This window comes from Grammomys surdaster, unplaced genomic scaffold (genome assembly GCF_004785775.1).
Source record: "Grammomys surdaster isolate TR1022 unplaced genomic scaffold, NIH_TR_1.0 138, whole genome shotgun sequence".
NCBI classification, from domain to species: domain Eukaryota; kingdom Metazoa; phylum Chordata; class Mammalia; order Rodentia; family Muridae; genus Grammomys; species Grammomys surdaster.
Genome location: NW_021604596.1, coordinates 3,018,373 through 3,036,644, shown reverse-complemented (window position 1 = coordinate 3,036,644; position 18,272 = coordinate 3,018,373). Strand labels below are relative to the sequence as shown.

Sequence of the window (18,272 nt, the reverse complement as noted above, 5' to 3'; positions counted from 1 at the left end):
AGCTGTGTGTGCAAGTAACCTGTGAAACTTGATTTGATGGTATAGGTCATAGGATTAGGGTTCTTCAGATAATAACCATGTACCCTGGATTTTCTCTTGAATCCTGGATCTGGAGTTACAGGTAGCTGGGAACCTGATATGGGTGCTGGGAACTGAACTAACTAGAGTCCTCTGGAGGAAGTCTTTCCAGCTCTGGCCTTTCCTTTTTACCAGCTGGTACATGGACTGCTGGTGTTTGTTCTTGTTTGACCCCATAAATTTAGACACCTCTAGGTACTAATACACTATGAAGTGGAGGGGTGAGTTGGAGATACCAACACACATTGGCTAGTCACTGAGACTGCAGGTGTGTCTGGGGACTGCTTTGTGGGGAGGTGTACCACATTAATCTGTTGTTCTCGGCTCGGCTCCCTGCCTCTAAAGCTCTTGCTTGCCCATAGCTCCCTCTCTGGATACTGCTGTTGGCATTCTTGTGATCCAGATAAGGGCATTCTTGTGATCCAGATAACCTGTATTCCAGGCTGAATCAACCGGGATAGCATGTTGAACTTGTCTTTTTGGCATGAGAGACATTATAGGCAATATACTCATTGGCTGGCCAATAAAACAGTTCATAAATGTGCTTAGGAAAACCCAGACTGTAGGGTGCTCCCCTACTCCTCTGAAATCATGTAACATGCCTGGTATGTTCTGTGAACCTGGTCTGACCTCAGCCAGGAGGGAACCAGCAACTCTTGGTTTCCCCTTCTTGTGAGGGAATGCAGATCTTCCTGTCTGTTTTGGTCCAGTGCTGCCTACACATGGGGGGCGGGGACAGTCTGTCATGTGAGTCTGTTTGATCAAAGCACAGGTGTCGATGCAGTGAACTTGACCTTGGCTGTCGGGACTGCACAACTGACAGTAGGAGCCTTGAGACAGAGTAGCCTTGGACTCAGGGTGTGGGTAAGGAGATTAGAGTGACACTTAATCTTTCCTTCTGTGACGTTATCTACAGAGAAATTAAACATTTACTTTACATTTACTGGTGCTTTCTGTTCTTGGCATGTGGCTGCAGACTTTGGCTGACCTAGCTCTGTGAATGAGTCTCTCCCCCACACCACAGGTCTGGTTAGATGGAGGAAAGGCCTATGTCATCCTCTGCTACCCTATGTTTCCAAAGCCTGAAACTAACTTCCTGTTACAGTTTGCCTCCATTAGAGTCTCAAACATTAGGTTTTGAGAAACTGAGGGCAGGTGGTTCTCACAGCTGGGTCGGCCTAGGCTGCTGATTTTTTTCAGGTGGTGGCCTGAGATTGAATTAAGATGATAATTAGGAAATTTTGGACCTCTTGATTTTTAGTCTTTGTGAATGAGTTAGATTTGCAGAAATATCATGAAATGCTAATTTAAAAACCTTTCTTTTCTTTGTGAAAATAACTCAGGCTAATTATAGAAATTGAAAAATTATAAGAAAGCATAATGCTAAACATGTTTCTATTCAGGGATAATCACTAAAAACATTTTGTTGTGTTTGCATATATTTTGTATGCATAATTAAGATCGCTGTGTGTAAATTTTGACTTCTGTGTTCTCTCCTGCCCTGGTTGCAGCACACTACAGGGGTTTGCATGGGTTTCTTGTAACTGCTGTAATGACTTCCCACTTATTGGGGTGGCTCTAGACAGCATGTATGGCTAGAGACCAGAGTGCCAAATCAAGGTGCAAGCAGGATTGACCTTCAGCTGCCTGTAGGTTATTTGTTGGTCCCTTGCTTCTGTTAGCCATGACATTCAAAGCTCATTCAAGTTATTGCTGTTTTTTATTATTATTTGCAGTATTGGGATTTGAATCCATACCCAGGGCATCAAGCATGCTAAGCAAGCACTCTTTCTGAGCTGTGTCCCCAGACTCCTTTTTTTTAAAAAAACAAACAAACAAACAAACAAAAAACTGTGTTTCTAATATTGAGAAAGGCTCTCAGGAAGTTACATAGATTAGGTTTACTCCCACTCGCAGGCCTCTGTTGGTCAGATCTCAAGGTTGTTAAAAGTATCTGCAGAGTGCTTATTCACATAAGGTTCCATTCAGAGCTTTCAGGATGGGGCTTGCCATCTCTAGGGCTCTTATCTGGATCTGTAAGAAGGGCTCTGAGGCTGGGCTGTGTGGGCTCAAATCCCAGAGCCCTCTCACACATGCCAGATTACCTTGAACAAGAATCTTGATTCTCAGCCAGTCTTTTTCTGATTGAGAAGTTGAAATGAAACACCTGCATGCTTGAGTTGGTACACCCTCTAATAAGGTGAGGTTGTGTGTGTATATGTATTACACTTTACATGCTTAGTATAGTGTCTAGCTCAATTAAGGATTACCTGTTATCGCAGTTGTTTGTATTAAAAATTCTGCATAACATGATTTTTTATTTTAATAGCTTAATAATTTTTTATGAGTCAACCAACCACATTTATTTATCCAATAATCTCCTTTTGTTGGCAAGAAGTCTTTCTCTTTTTTTACCTCATGCATAAGGCTACCGTGAACTATCTAGTTTTGGTCTGTGTCAGTTCTGTTTTCGACTGTAGAATTTGAGAAATGGAATTGTGGCTTCAAAGGGTGTATGTGATTTTTTAGCTTTTTAATCAGTGTGGTGAGCGGACTTCCAGAAGGCTCATACCTGCTGTGTTCTTGTTGACAGCTGAGAAATGAGAGAGCCTGTAGTCCTATCAGCTGTGGAACACTAGCCCTTCGGAATCTAAAATTTAGACACTCCTGGTTCTTCTGAAGTTGTCTGCAGTTAAGGTGGGGTGTGAGTTTGCAAGGAGACCAGAGGCCTTCTGTTCTGAGATGAGGTCCTGTTCTGCTATGTCTCCAAGGTCCTTTTCCGTTCATTTCAAAGCCTGAAGGCTTCTGGAGAGTTTGTGACGTCAGTGAGGATGAGTGTTTTAGAGAGCACATGCTAACAGCACATGCAGGGTGACTGCAGTCTATAGTTTTGTTCTTGTCCTCAGATTTGGACATTTAAAACTCTGCTTGGTGGTACTTGAACAGAAAACCAATCGATATAGCTTTCTGGCTAAAGCCATGTGAGGTCCCGATGGACGGGTAAGAGGGCAGCTGTGTAAACCAAGAACCAGCTGCCTACCTCCTTTCCTTTCCTGCAGTGACGGCTGTTCCCTGGGCCAACCTCATCCTGAGCATGATTCCAGAGCCCACATCAGAGTCCTATTTGCTCCAGTGCTGCTCAGGCTATCGAAATTAGGTAGGCTTATTCACCGCAGTTGTGACTGATATGAATGTACAGTAAATGCAGTAACTTGCCCGAGAGGAAGTCAGTAATAACCAAGCCAGTTATTACTTGAATGAGAGTCTTTGACAACGTGAGGACCTTGGGGTAGAATCATCATGGCTTAGTCAGGAGACCCCAAATGCCAGCTCACAGACTCAGGATGACTAGGATAAAGTAGAGAGAAGATGGCACCAGATGGGACCACAGGTGCCAAGGAATGCCGGTGTCCATCGGCGCTGGCTGGGAGGAAGACCGTCTGTAGGGAATGTGTGAACGCTGCCTGCTTGGTTTCAGACTTCTTGCCTCAGGACTGAGAATACATCTCCGCTGTTATAAACTCATCGTTTGGTGGCAGCTTCCTTTGGAGCTCATGTGCCAGTCTGTGTTCTATACAACAAAATAACTCCTCTGATCAAGTACCAGCCTAGTGGCAAGAAAGCTTCTAACCGCTCTGCGCATGCCTTATCACACTGCCACACGGAGTTGGTGGCAGGTGGCACTGGTTTGAGCATTATTTGTTCCGTGCATAAGTCTTGTCATCTTCTTTGTTTTTTGGCTGGGGAAACTGAGGCCTGGGCAGAAGCAGTGGCAGGGCAGACTCTTTGCTGCTTGGGATAAGTAGGGAGGCATGGGCAGATGGCAGAGCTACCCCAGGACTTATTCTGGCAGGCCAGCTGCTGTCCCTGTCACCTCCTCCACCAGCAGAAAGTCATTGGGCCACTGATCTCTTTACCAGGGACAGAAGCTGGGCACATGGTAGCCAGTAAGCCAACTTCAGTAGACAATGGACCTGCTGAGGCTGAAGGCCATTCAGGCCTCTTTGCTCAGATTTCCAGCCCACTTTGCAGTTTTGGCCATATCTTCTTTTTGGAGCCGATGTAAACTATGTGTTTTCTGAGCGGTCGTTGTCTTAGAACAATGAGGTTGCTCCAGCTCTTACATTGCCCAGTGGAGTACAGATACCTTAACCTGACGTTTGTGGCTGTCAGAAGAATCGCTTGCCTTCTCGTTCCTAGTCTTGCGTCCTAATCCTGCCTTCAGCATCTTAATCTCAGAGCCTTACCAGTCAGTGCTCCACAACACATGGGAGTTTGGGCTCTCTAAGCATGTGTGACTCTTGATTCACCAGCACTATAACTAAAGGGGAAATATGGCCAGTGGTAGAGATTGGTCAAAAATCTGGGATGTTCTTATGTGTGTATTTGTATGTAAGTGTGCATGTATTTGAGCATATATGTATGTGTGTATTTACATGTGCATGCATATGTATATACATGGCTGTGTGTATACATTCAATAAATTAGAAAATATATAAAGTAGTCTTGCTTACTATCAGGTTAGTGAATTCACTTTAGACCGCCCAGCCTGGCTGAGCCGCCAAGAGACTGACAGTCACATCAGTAGGCCAGGCTACTCCAGAAACAGAATTAGCCACGGCCAAACCACAACCCTGGTGGCAAATCAAACGTTTATTCCTTAAGACAGAACATTGATTGATAGGGCAGGAAAGGCGGTGTGTTAAGTCAAGATTTAGCTTTGAGTTGTGGGGTCTGTTTGGTTCCATTGCTCAGTTATGCTTCTTGGGTTCTTCTGACCCGTGTTTGTAGTGAAACCCTTCGTTGGTGTTTTACAGGCCCCACCCTTGTTATGCCCATCTTCCCTGAAGTTAGGGTGTCCATACTAACCTTGTATGTCTCTGGGGTTTTTGGGACCATTTTTTGACTGCACTCTGGGGCTTTTTTCTTGAATACTCTTGGAGACAGTGGTGTGAGGCCCAAGCCATTCCCTCCCCTTTTCTTTTCCCCATGTCTTTATTTCAGAAGCTCCTGTTTCCTCACTCTCTGCTTCTACTTCCTTTCTGGACCCGGCCCTGGGTCTCTTATTTTACAATAGTGGCTGTTGGTTGCAGGAAACAGGAGTGTTCTCACGACAGTTTGAGTTGGCAGAAGGTTGTCGAACTCTCAGGAATGCAGGGTACAAACTTGGCAGTCTGCTGAGAGTGTTGGTAGAAGCCCCCAGCTTGTGATGTGTCTCTGGGATAGTACAGCTGACTGGTCACCCTTCACCTGTTGCTTGGGGAAGGAAGCTTGTGTCTGCCTTCCCAGCATGGCTGGGAGTCAGGATGGGTAGCTCATCTCCAGACTTACACTTTTACTTCTAATTTCCCAACAGAAATAACTCAGGTCACCCTGACTGGAAATCAGTTGACTGACCTCAGCAAAGCAGTGGTTCCTGAATTTGAAGAAAAGGTAAAAACTCTACTGACTCTTGGGGTTGGGGGTGATGAAAAACATGCCCCCTCTCTGCTGGGCCTCTTCTTGCTCATCAAAGACCTTCCTCAAATGTCTGCCCAGGGGCTAGTTTTGAATTAAGGTTGCACAGGATGGGGTTAAGGGTGAGGTTTTAAACTCACTGCTTGTGCTTGGTACATTTGTCCATGTGAGCCTCTAGGCAACTCAATAAACAGTTGCATATAACTGTCTGCCTACCAAAACATTTTACTTTAAACTAGCCAGACGTTTCCTTTCCTAAAACTCTTTATGCTCCTGCTAGTTATTCCGAAGAAGCCTCTGATGCATCCAGTCATCTTCATGGTTGCTGTACCTCGGTAGACAAGTCCTAGCCCTTCCTTGGTGACCACAGCCACAGCAGTCTCTTGGGTCTAGAGTACGTACCTACCTACTTGTTTGTAGATAACTGTACACACAGCATCCAGTTTCCTTCTCTCAGCAGTTTCAGGAGACAGGCAGGCAGATGGTAGGCTTTCACTGTGAGCAAACAAACAAGTTCAGAAGTTCAAAGCTTGTTCTGAGGCCATGAGCCAGTGGAGATAGTCTGTTTTCTCAGTTTCTTGTAGGCTGCCTGTGTCAAGACCTGTAGTCCCACCCTTTCCAACCTCAGACTCCTTTCAGGGAGTTTTGCCCTTCTGCATACCCTACTGTTTCTCCATCGCCCACCCGCCTGGCACCTTTCCTCCACAGCCAGTATCCTCCTCCTGATCCTTCCACCCAGCGTTGAAGGTGACTGCTCCACTTGGGTCTTATTTAAACGCCAGAAGTAAAGTTGTTTCATCTGAGTGCTGCATGGGCACACTTCATAAGTCAGTGTCTAATCAACTTGATCCTGCTGCATCTGATGAGGTTTTCTTTTTCCTTTTTAAAATAATTGCAAATGATCCTGTCAATCAAGGTGGCTCTGCACATTAAACTGCCATGTGGCGTTGTTCAGTTAAATGGAATTTCTAAAAAAAGAAAATCAACTTTTAATTAGAAAGCAGATTGTCAACTAACATTTGATTTGTCCTTTGATGGAGAAGTTGGAAAACAGATGCCATAGCACGAGGCCAGGTTGTGGTCCAGAAGGAGGCAGATTAGCTTGAGAGCAGGATGCAGTTTCAATGAACCATTGTTTCCTGAAATAGGCTGACCTTTCCGGTCTCTTCTCTTGGAAGGTCTTCCTCTGAATGTGATACCAATTGTCCATGGGACTGAGCAGGAGTCCTCTAAACAAGGCCATACTCTCAAGTGTAAGTTGTAAGGCCCTTGACTGATACCAGCACTCTTTTACTGGGAGCGCTTGTTTGAGAAGTCACCCAACCTCCCATGATGCTGTAACTGAGAATGTATCAGGCTTCGTACTTCCAGTTGAGCATAAAGCAGATTTTAGAAAGTTTTCATTGTGTATCTCCATTATGTACTGTGTTGTCACATGGAGGCTTTTTCTTATAAGTGAGTATGTGGCCCTCCCCACATCTTTCTGTTGTCCCCTTTGACCCCTCCTACCCATCATTCCCTTCTTCCCCAAGCAGTTTTACTTCACTTTCATGTCATATATACATACATCACTTTATATATTTCCACGATATCTAGGAAGCACAAATGAGAGAAAACTGAAATTTGTCTTTCTCAGACTTTTCTAAGCATACATTTGCTTAATATGATTATCTCTGGTGGCATCTATTTCCTTGCAAATGACATAATTTTGTCTTTTATGGCTGAAAAAAATTCCATATCAATCAGTTTTTTTCTGTCCATGTTTTCTTGTTGTTAGATACCTGAGGGTTTTTGTTTTCTAAACCTTAAAGGTCTAGTACCTGTGATGCTGAGGCTGCCCCAGAGGCAGCCTGTGCTCCTAGTGTGACTTGGTCTCATTGGTTGTACCTCACCTCAAGCTGGCACAGTGACAGAGACACTCAGTCACTGCCAGAGGAAGGGACCGCAGAAAGGGGGGCAGTAATGAGACTGCAGGCACTCAGGGTACCTGTCATTTTCCAGAACTCCTTTGGGCTCTATAGCCTTTCTGTTTCCTGTTGAGTAGTTAGCAAATATGGGTATTGCAGATCTCTTCCCTCCCTTCCATCTCAGCCAGGCACATAGTAGTTAATTTGCTTTGTTTTCTTTTCAAACCAAGACTTAGAGAGTAGTCATCTGGTAATGCTCAACTTCTCTCCTTTCCTTCTTTCACATCCTGAAGGCCTCAGTGTGTCGATCAAAGTCAGTTCAGACTCACCTGCCATCTTCCCAAATCCAAACCAGCTTCCTGTTTGTCTAGCTGACCGCCAAGACCTGTCAGTTGGTAGCCTGGCACCCCTCTGTCTCTATTCTGCCTCTCCCTTTGGACTGAGAATTAAGTAAGAATACATCCATTGTCCTTGCCCCCCTCTCCTTCAGCCTGTCAGTGGCGTCCTCCTGCACTTGGATTGTATCTTTAAACCCGTGAAAAGGACGTTGTGGACGGAAGATTGCTATGACTGATTTTCCAAACGCAGTAAAATAACTGTCAGGCTCTCAAGGATGTATTGGATGGGATAGCTGTTGTTCTGGGGCATGAATCAGGAGGTGATTTGTTTGTAACAACCCCAGAACTTCAATTCCTAGAACTCAGAGGTGAATCATTATTTCATTTGTGAGCTTCCTAAGTTCACAAGCAATGCATAGTGAAATAACATCCTGACACTTCTTCCATCCCTGAGTGGTCTTCTTCCCCAAAAGTTTGGCATCAGAATGTTCAGTAGAGTTCAGGAACTCATCAGCGACTCTAAGCTGGTGACAGAAAAGCGGACTGGCATGTGCAGCCCTCCTGCTAAACACATTCTGTCCCCAGCAGGGCTCTTTATATCGTGACCTTGACCTTTCCCTGATAAGTGTTTACACATGCTAGCCTCTGGGAACAGCACCCTTCCCCCTTCTTGATCTAACAACTCATCTTCACAGGCTTCCTGTTCAAAGTAACAAACAGAAATAGTAAAATTCTAGCTGTAGTTTTGGTGGCCTCTAATGAACACAGCTGTTATATGATCTTAAATTTGAAATATGACTGGTGAATCACAGCAAAAAAAATGACCGTGAGATGCCATACAAGGCAATCTACAGGTGTCAAAGGCATTTCGCTTAAGTTTCTGACCAGGAGCCCTAAGGGCTCAGAAATGGGCCCCTTCTTCACCTTTAGAGTAGAAAGTCATATGACCTTTATGGGGGTCTTAGAGGAGAACTCCCAAGTATGTTAGACAGTAGGAGGGATAGGTCTGTCAAGATGACAAAGTAGATAGTGGGGGCATGCAGGGTGGGACAGGAGCTCTCGCAGGCAGGTAGGAGCTAGACTGTGGAGGGCCTTACTTGGGCACAGGCTTATAGAGTGAGTTCTGGGTCGGATTTCTCTTTGGAATGTGACTGCCCTCCTAAGACCCCCAGAAAGGCAGCAGTGTCCCATCCCTTGTCCTTTAATCTATTATTCATTGTATTGCCTGTGTTTGCATTGGGATGGGATGTGTTGTGGTTTGTATGGAGGTCGGAGAACAACGAGGGAGTCGGTTCCCTCCCAGCATGCAGTTCCGGGGGCTCAAATGCAGGTTGTCCTGCTTGGTGGAAAGCACCTTTACCCTTGGAGCCGTTTCTCCAGCTCTTAATCTGTTCTCATGGATGTGAGACTCAAAACTCTAGACTCCATGTTTCAAGGCCTGACTCCAGTTTCGTGGCTTCACCAGGATGATGACATGGAGGTAAACTGCTGCTGTCCCGTGGGCGCCCACACGCTCTGCACTGCCAGCCAGGGCCTTGCTGGGCATTCTGGCTTCTCGTTTCCTCAGATCTTACAAACTGTACTCTAATGACGCCGTGTCAGCAAAATCTCAAATTCTTAACAGTTCCTAACTGCTGGGAATCTAGATGTTTAACGATCAGTTATTGCTCGCTCGGCTTTCTCATTATTAGTCTGACAGATTGGTTTTTAACCCTGCGTGCCGACTGATGCATATTTATGCCAGTAATATTTTCATGCTGAAGAAGTTTCCAGTGACTATACTTTCAAACAGGAATGAGGTTTAGATGAGTCATCTGTACCCTCTGCTGAAGACATTCACATCTCCCGTATCTGCTGCTAGAGTGATTGTGAGGTTTGCCGTCTGTTTTTGCTGGTAAGGGGAAGTGAGGGGGCGGGCAGGTATGGCATGCTTTACCCTTCCCGTGTGAGCAGAGTTTCAGAAGGGTTTAGGTATGCTTTCATACCTCGGGCTTGACAGAGTGGTGAGCTTAGGAGAATTCACAGGTTAGGCAACTGTTCTAGCAACCTGCAGGATTGAAGATTGGGCTAGATCAAGGCTGTGGGCATAGAGGAGAGAGGGCACATGAGAGGCTGATCAGAAGGCGGGGTGAGGAGTGACAGGGATAGAGTTTCTGTGTCTGGGGTGGCACAGAGGGGAGTCAGGGCATGACCATGCTTTTTTGCTCAAGCTATATTAACAAGAGGAACAGGCTGACACCGGTCAGCTGAGAAGGCTTGAGGAAGCAGTGTTCTCCCACTATTGCAGACAGACATGAGACTGTGGATGAGCTGCTCGGGGCCAGGTCCACACTCAGCACATGTAGGACCTTGAAGGTACATCAGCACCATGTACCTGGCACTGGAGGCACGGAGGCTGATTGGTTCAGGGCTGAGATGGCCTTTGGCCCCCTTGAGATTCTGACATTTGGAATTTGAGGGACTGGAAGGCAGGTCAGAGTGGCATTGAAAGTCAGTGGGGACTACAGCTCTCCCTTTTCTGGGGTGCAATGAGTTCAGATTCTAGGTTTACCATTGTAAGCCCCTGATGAGTCAGTCAGCGGCAGTGGGTGGTGGTGGCAGCAAGGCCAGGGCCCATCCAGGCTCTCCCTGACTTCGGCCATTGGAAAGTCCTTATTGATAGTGACTGCATGGAGGTCTGTGTGGATAGAGGCCATGGCTAACCGGGGATGTAGGGACGTTGGAGATGGTGGGAAGCCCACCTTCTTGCTCTAAAGCCCCTTTTGTTCTGTACAGTTCACTCAAGCTATCCACCCTCCATGTTCCCTTTAGCAAGTCAGCTTAAGGTTTAAGCCAAATAGGGTGTCTAAATTCAAGACCGATATTTATCAGTTTGTTAATGACAAATGAACTTTAGTAGCTCAAGGTCATTTTCTGATGGGGCCATTTTCCTTCTCCCACCCCAAGACCCACTCTTAGGAAATCCCCATGAACACACACCACTTGGTAAATGTTTATTGCGCCCAGTTCACTGCCTGTCATTTGCAGAATATTTGATTTCGTTTCAGGAGCCTGAGGCTACAGTGATGCCAGATAATAGGCCTCAAGATGTTACCAGTCGGCTTTGGTAGTGTTTTGAATCGATCTCTCCAGTCCTGCTGCTTTCCGGGCCACTGACCACATTGGCCCCTCTGCTCTGGCTGTCATGGCCATCTTTCTGAACGTGACACATTTCAGGCTACTCCTGCCTCAGGACCTTCTCCTCGTTTCTGCCTGAGACGCTCCTCTTACCCTCCTTTGTAATGAGAGAGGCAGTCCTACATCACTGCCTGCCTCAGCTCCCTCCTGCTCCATCTCTGTTCATGGCTTGCTCCTTCCCCACAGCACGTTACCCCGTCACACAGCACACGGTTATTTATTGCTGTCTTCCTCAGTGAGAACTCAAGTTCCAAGAGGCCAGGTTCCGGCAGGATCAGACATCTCGCACACCAAGGCTGCCTTGTACGTGGTGAATAGTGACTGTTTCCTAGACCTGCCGGTCAGTCATCACGGTCACACAGTGGGTCAGCACTGGGCTGAGGGAGGCTGCTGGGAAGTTTGAGTAAACCCGCACATGTAGTCCCAGCACGATGGCTTATGACAAATGCCTGTTGAATACATGAAGTGCAAAGTGAATCCTTCTCTGTCTTCATCTCCTGGTCTAGCCCTGCAGGTGGGCTGAGCCCCAGTTTCTTTAGCCAGAAGGGCCCACATATAGTTTTGGGGATAGGCAGTTGTTATTCTTTTTTTTTTTTTTTTAAAAAACCTGCAGGCAGCCCCTCGCTCCCTCTTTCTTTTTTTGATGTATCTGTATCATCTGGGCTCTATAATTTATTTACTCTACTTTAGCTTAGAGGTTGTTTTCATTTTAAAGGTTCAACAGATACTGATGCTTGTGGTATTTTTTGTTGATGAAGTCTGTGCCTGTAAGAATGCACGGGCTGTAGTCATGTCTAGGAAGGAGAGGGGAGTGTGCTGAAATCTTGTTGCAAGGACAAGGGCAAGTTCTGGTCAAATGACATTTTTTTTTTGTTTGGGGTACAACATAATGCATCAGCCACAGGTGAGACAGAGCCACAGGGTGATGTGCCATGTCCTTTCGAGGACGCGTTTCCATCTGTGGGAAATGACATATAAAGAATGTCAAACATGGACAGCTGTTGGGTGAGAATGTAACAAGCTTATTAGTGAAGTGCAGGATGGGAAACCAGACTGCTCAGGTTTGAAACAGACATATTACCTACTTGTGTTCTGGGCCTGGGCCAACTCTAGAACTCAGTATTGGCTCCTTTTCTCTGGGATGAAGGTCTAATGACCAGGGAGGGCTGGAGGCCTGAGGATGTTGTCAGGGGTCAGGGAGAGCCATCCTGACAGTATTCGCAACAAGGCTGATGTCAGACTCCCTAACATCTGAAGGTGACAGAGGAGATAAAATGAGGTTTCATTATCAGGCTGGCTGTGCCTCAGACCTGACCTTTAAAGAGAGGTGATCACCCCGTTCTGCCTATTTCACACGGAGAAGTTAGAGAAATGACTTAAACTAAATACATGTAGTTAGTTGGCTGGTCTGCACCTGTTAGTGCGTTCTCCCCTGAACCTTGCCTTAGTCCTAAGCTGATGTAGCATTAGCCAAGAGGTGATTTGGTCTTGTGTGGCATGCCTGCTGTCATAAAGTATCTAACTGAATAACAGGTGAAGTTGAGGGTGCCTATGGGTTTGAAAAGGAGTTGCCATTAAGGAATGGCGGTGTTTGGAAAAGCTGGTCACATTTCTGGGCACCTTCACATGTGATGTCCTTTCTATCTCAGAGGAACCTGTCCATCAGGTAGAGGATGTTCCAGAGTAGAGGGGAACAGCAGCAACTGTGAGAGTTGTCTGTGACCCAATTGTAGAATTTCCTCTGCAGTCTGCACTTCATCTTCCCGCCTCCTTTGGCCTCTCCTAGAGAGAGAAAGCTCCCTGCCCCAAAGCTAGTCCAGCCTAGCTCCCTGTAACTTCTGCTCGTTGGTCCATCTTCCAGGGCCACAACTTTGACATTCAGCTCAGCCCTTGTTGATACACAGAGCTTTGGATAATGGAAGGTGTGTAAGAGAGCAGCCCGTGCTCAGGAGGTCCCCGTCAATACCCACACACCTCTGAGCCAAGATTATTTTCTCATAAGCAGGAGAGGTATGCAATTATAAGTTAGTCTTGGAAATATGGCAGTAACTGAAACTCAGAAGGGAGGGGTGGTGGCTTAGTGGGCATGGCAGAATGAGAATTTAACACTGTATTCTCTCGGGTAGCAGTTGGCTTACCTTGTTTTGAGATGCATGGCCTGTGACAAGCTGGGCCTTGTGCTGCACCAGACACCACAGCCTTCTAGCAATTCCATATCCTACCTGAACAGTTCTGTGGCATTTCCAATCTTGCTGTCCCTGCCTGCTGGGTTGGTGTTTTCTCCCCATGTTCCTTTTTCATCCACAGTTGCTTTGTCAGTGCTCCCTGTGAGAACTGATTGGTGGGTACTTGCATTATACTCAGTGCGGTGGGTGTTGTTCTCATACTCCCTGGGTGCACCCCACTTTTCAGATGAGAAGCCTGGGGCAGAGGGAGCTCAAGTGAGCTGCTTTTAGTTGTAGGATTGCCCAGAACCCTCACTGGGCGATTGCCTGCCGAGAGTTCCTTCTTCTGCCTGCCCTGTCCCCTCCACGGCTGTCAGAGGCTCTGATGACCCACCTGTGGCCACATTAGTGGGCAGCCCTTCCCCCAACACCGTCTTCACTTGGCGTCCAGGGCACTCTGCTCTCACTCATTTTCCTGATCCTCTTTTATCTCTTACTGTTCCTTTCAGCTCCCTGAGGTCCACGTGTTGACTGCTGGCAGAGTGGGTTCTGGGATCGGGTTTTGGCCAGTGCATATGCATCAGCTTTTCAGACCATATCCCATCTCCCATAGCTCCTGAATCCACACCAGCTTCTCCTTGAACAAAGCTGGCCTTTGTTCAGATTGATGTGTTCTAATGAGGTCTCGGAGTTGACTCATGTGTCCCTGTATTCCCACACTCCAGCGTCTTCTCCACCAAAGTCTGTTCAGATCAGTCTCTAGTCTGTTTCTGTCTTTTGTACTGTGTTCCCCATCTATCTGCCTCTCGAGGTGCACCCAGCACGTGACCACATGCGTCCCTCCCCTGGACCAAGTCACCACACCATTCATGAAGGATTCATTAGATTCACCAGTGAGCCCTTGCTTCAGTCTTTGCCTCTGGGGAATTTTCCCCAGAGTTCTTGTAAAATGTTGGCAGATGGCTTGTGGGTCTTCATCTTGCTCTTGGCCTGCTCCAGCTTTCTGATCTTTCAGCATGATACTTGAGTAAAATAAAATAAAAAAGAAAGGACCATGACGGCTTCTAAGTGTGGTAGAGGAGGAAATTTATCATAGATGTGGGAGAATATAGCTAGAGGCAGGGACATCTGGGAGAGTCTGGAGTGGACATGACCCAGGGCCATGTGAGGAGCAGGGAGGGGATGGAAGAGGAGAGAGCAGGGGAACCAGGTACAGCAGCCCAGGAGATCCAAAGGTACAAGGAGAACCAGTAGCCAAAATGGTTGGATTATATAGGGAAGAACAGCTCAGCCTCTGGGCTGGAGAGGCTTGGGGTAGGGGCCAGGGTATGCCCGCCAGGAGGGCCCAGTAACAGGTAAGGAGGACTGAGGGATTGCAGGGAGAGGTAGCCAGATTCGCTTTGATGTGTTAAATAGGCACCTCATTTAATTGTCCAGGGTTTGAAACCTAAGAATACTTACTCTCCAGCCCTCTGCAGCCTCACTGGTCCCTGCCTTACTGTATGGCACACATGTCCATCAGGGGCTGACTCTGCTCTGCTGTCCACCTGGAAGGATCCCAGAAATCTTTTTTTTTGTTTATTTTTGTTTTTGTTTTTCACGACAGGGTTTCTCTTTGTAACCCTGACTATCCTGGAATTCACTCTGTAGACCAGGCTGGCCTCAAACTCAGAAATCCACCTGCCTCTGCCTCCCGAGTGCTGAGATTAAAGGCGTGTGCCACCACTGCCCAGCAGTCCCAGAAATCTCAACAGGCTATTTCTTATCTTCTTTCAGACTCTGCTCCAGGGTTACTTTCTCCTGAAGCCTTCTCCACTGTTCACCAGAAAGTTAGCAGCCTCCTAGAGGCTGGTTGTCTATCTCACATTCCCTGTGAGTGAAGACAGTGCCCTACCTAGGGCAACGTTTCTTCCTGCTTAGTTCACAGCTGAGTCCTTGTCGCAGTGTATAATATAATGAAGGTCTAAGAGTCCAATGGTCATCCAGGGTCACTGTCCCTAAAATTCCTGGGCTAGGGCTGAGACCCTCCCATGCCCTTAATTGCTCTGTGTGTGCTGTCTGTTCTTGTTAAGTAAAGACAACTGTCGTGTAGAGCAGCTGTGAGAAGGAAATGAATAATGCACAGGAAAGCACTTTGCAAACCTCAGTTGCTAAGAAATGTTACCCACCCAAGTTCCTGAGAATCCTGGGATTTCCTGTCAGCCCCCAGGCTCTATTGTGCTCTTGGATTTCTTCTTAGACATGACTGATCCTGGTTTGACAAAATGTGTGTTTTCTTGATTCTTCTGCCCTCACTGTGAGGTTCTGTCTGTAGTTCTGACCCCCTCAGTCTGTCAGCAGTAGAGGACAGAGGAGCCAGCACCTGTGTGGCTGTCATTGTTTATGCTTGTGTATGTTCTGGGAAAGCACTTATGTTAGCAGCAGGTGCTCAGGGGAAATCAGGTTCTCCATCTTTCTCAGTCTCCCTAGTAGCCTGCAGGTCTCTTCCCCCTACTCTGTGGTAGAGTGGAGTGAAATGATCTCAGTAGGAGAAAAAGGCTCTGGAGACTGTCTTCTCTGGTGCTTGAGAAGTGAGGTCTACACGGAGAACAGGCAGGTTCTCTGCCCTGGGCCTGGTTACTGACTCTCCATGTGTTGAGTGGTCATATATAATTGCTACAATTCTTGGCAACTTAACATGGACCCTAAGCCAGGCCAATCTGTGCTTGGTGGGCACATCTCCACCTCTTGGCCACCTTCATGCTGTTAGTCCTGGGCAGGTGTAGTAATGGGCAGAGAAAGCTGCACTGACCAAAAAGCTCTTCGGAGCTGACCAGCCCTCACACTCATACTGACAACCCATCTTTTTGCCTCATGCAACTCTGCAGTCTAGGCACCAACACAAAAAGTTTCTTTAGTAGCCAAAGTTTGCAAAAAGCTTTCTAGCACATTATTTCAGACATCAAGGCAAGTGTGACTTGACATGGACTCTGTCAGTAGCAAGTAAGATAGCCTGAAGGTCTTACCCTCTTCCTTGGCCTCAGATTTTAAAGCCGATGAGCAGGAAATGTCCATAGTGTTACGTAGATGGTGGTTGGTTCTGGCCATTTGGGAGAAGATGTATGGAACAGCACCAGAGCCATTGCAGCTAGGTTGGAAACAAAGCTGTGTTTCTCACTTGGGACCTGAGGCCTGAAGCTCCTGGCCTCAGTTTCTGTTTTCATGGCATAGTTGCATGCACAGTAGAGTGCTAGTAGGGGATGTACCTGGGAACCAGTGGCTACTGTAGTAACAGAGAGGATTGGTTGCTTTAAATCAGGTCTGAGTTCAGATCCTCAGTCAGTTATTTTCTCGTTAACTGTTTCATAGTTTATTGTGGGTTTTCACTGGAGTTGACTTTGTACTTGTTCCTTATAGCCTTTGAACTTGGAAAACTCATTGTACTTATCTTTCATCATCTAAAGAGTAAAAGCGGCAATTCTGCAGGACTGTGGTAAACACAAAACAAGTGCTTGTGAGCGGTGCTCAGTTCCTTCCTGCAGCTCTTCCCACTCTCACGGTTTGCTGAAGAACTGCTTCAATTCGGCTTTGAGCCTCCATTCTTCACATGTCTGCTGAGTGCCTGCCTGGGGGTGGGGGGAGGGAGGTGGCTGTGTTGCCACCAAGATACATTTGCAGCCCCTGAGAAGTCAAGGGTGGGGGTTGGAGGGTGAAGGAGGTTGGGGGGTGAGCGAGAGTTGGCCAGGGGTGGGAAGGGTTATAGCAGTTGACAGTACCTGGAAGAGGGTATCCAGGGGGAAGTACTGGATTAGTTGTGGTATAGGTGTGTCAGTGTGCCAGTGGCCAAGGATCATGCTGCTCTGAGGGGCCTTGGGAGAGCCAATGGCACTGGGCCGTGAAAGGCCTGGGAAGTCCTCACTGTTGTGGGTGGAGCCTGTCTGGCTGATACTTCCAGGAGGGCAGAGCCTGGGTTTCCTTATAGCACCTTTCAAGCACAGCAATATCTATGGTGAGTGTTATTCAAGCTACTGAGGAAATTAAAATGTATCTAGGAGCCAAATTAAGACAGAAAACAGGTGAAGTTAGCTTTAATCTAAGCTCAAGTATCCAAAATACTATCATTTCAGCATGTAACCAGTATATAAACTTTTTAGTGAGCTATTTTACATTCCTCATTTTGACAGTAATCTATCAAAATGTAGTCTATATTAAACACAACTTATTTTGGAGATCAGCCACATTTAAGGTTTTATAAGTTATGTGTGTGTGGGTGTGTGCAGTTGAGTACAGGCATCTGTGGAGGCCAGAAGATGGTATCACATTCCCTGGAGAGGGGGTTGCAGGCAGTTAGAACTGCCCATGTGGGTACTGTGAATGGAACTCAGTCTCTGTAAGAGCATTGTGCACTCTCACCTACCGAGCTAACCCTCCAGTTCCTTGGCAGTGTTTTAAATGCTCAGGTTTCAGTACTAGGCAGAGCTGAGTTTAGCAGGTCTGGAATGGAGGGAGTTGGGAGTAACCTTTGTTCTCCAGAGCCTGCCCTTGATAGCATGAACTAGCCTTTGAACACATCTGCCTGGCAGCTGATTTCTTACTAAGGGGAAGAGAAACGTGAGGATTCTGTTTCCCATAGTTATGCGGCAAATTAAAAACAAAGCAGCAGATGTGTTCAAAATTTCCAGCCTCTTGTACAAAGACAGCCAGCCCTTTCTGGGCAGTAAGCTTCTGTGTGCTCCCCACTGGGAATTAAGTGTCTGTGTGCTCCCCATTGGGCAGTAAGTGTCTGTGTGCTCCCCACTGGGCAGTAAGTGTCTGTGTGCTCCCCACTGGGTTCTGCTTTGGCCCATTGAGTACACTGGATACTATAGGTAGTTCGTTGGCTCTGGTGTTTCAGTAACTCAACAAAGCAGCCTTCCTCCTCAATCTACAGAGGAAAGTCAGGTCATGAAAAATTTAGTGCCTCACCTGGGGTCTTGTAACTGTGTGTGGCAGAGCTGAGGAGCAGCCCTGCTTTTAGTCAGGCTCTTAGTTCCAGCTGTTTCCCTACTAGGATTCAGTGCCATATACTTTATGATCTCTAAGGTGGAGGAAAAGGAAGTCATTTTAGAACCTTACATTATATACCTCTCTCTCTCTCTCTCTCTCTCTCTCTCTCTCTCTCTCTCTCTCTC

The 18,272-nt window shown here is 46.8% G+C and overlaps 1 protein-coding gene across 5 annotated transcripts in view; it reads left to right on the top strand.

Annotated features, from left to right (window-relative positions):
* Positions 1–18,272, top strand: part of Smco4 (single-pass membrane protein with coiled-coil domains 4) — a 52,526-nt gene that overhangs the window by 27,162 nt on the left and 7,092 nt on the right. For 3 of the 5 annotated variants that reach the window (XM_028763380.1, XM_028763381.1, XM_028763383.1), the window contains exon 2: positions 5,435–5,511. The gene's annotated coding sequence lies outside the window, so the exon portion shown is untranslated. Of the gene's footprint in view, positions 1–3,212; positions 3,236–5,434; positions 5,512–5,828; positions 5,930–18,272 lie in introns of those variants that run through there. The other 2 variants (XM_028763382.1, XM_028763384.1) reach the window with 2 other exon arrangements.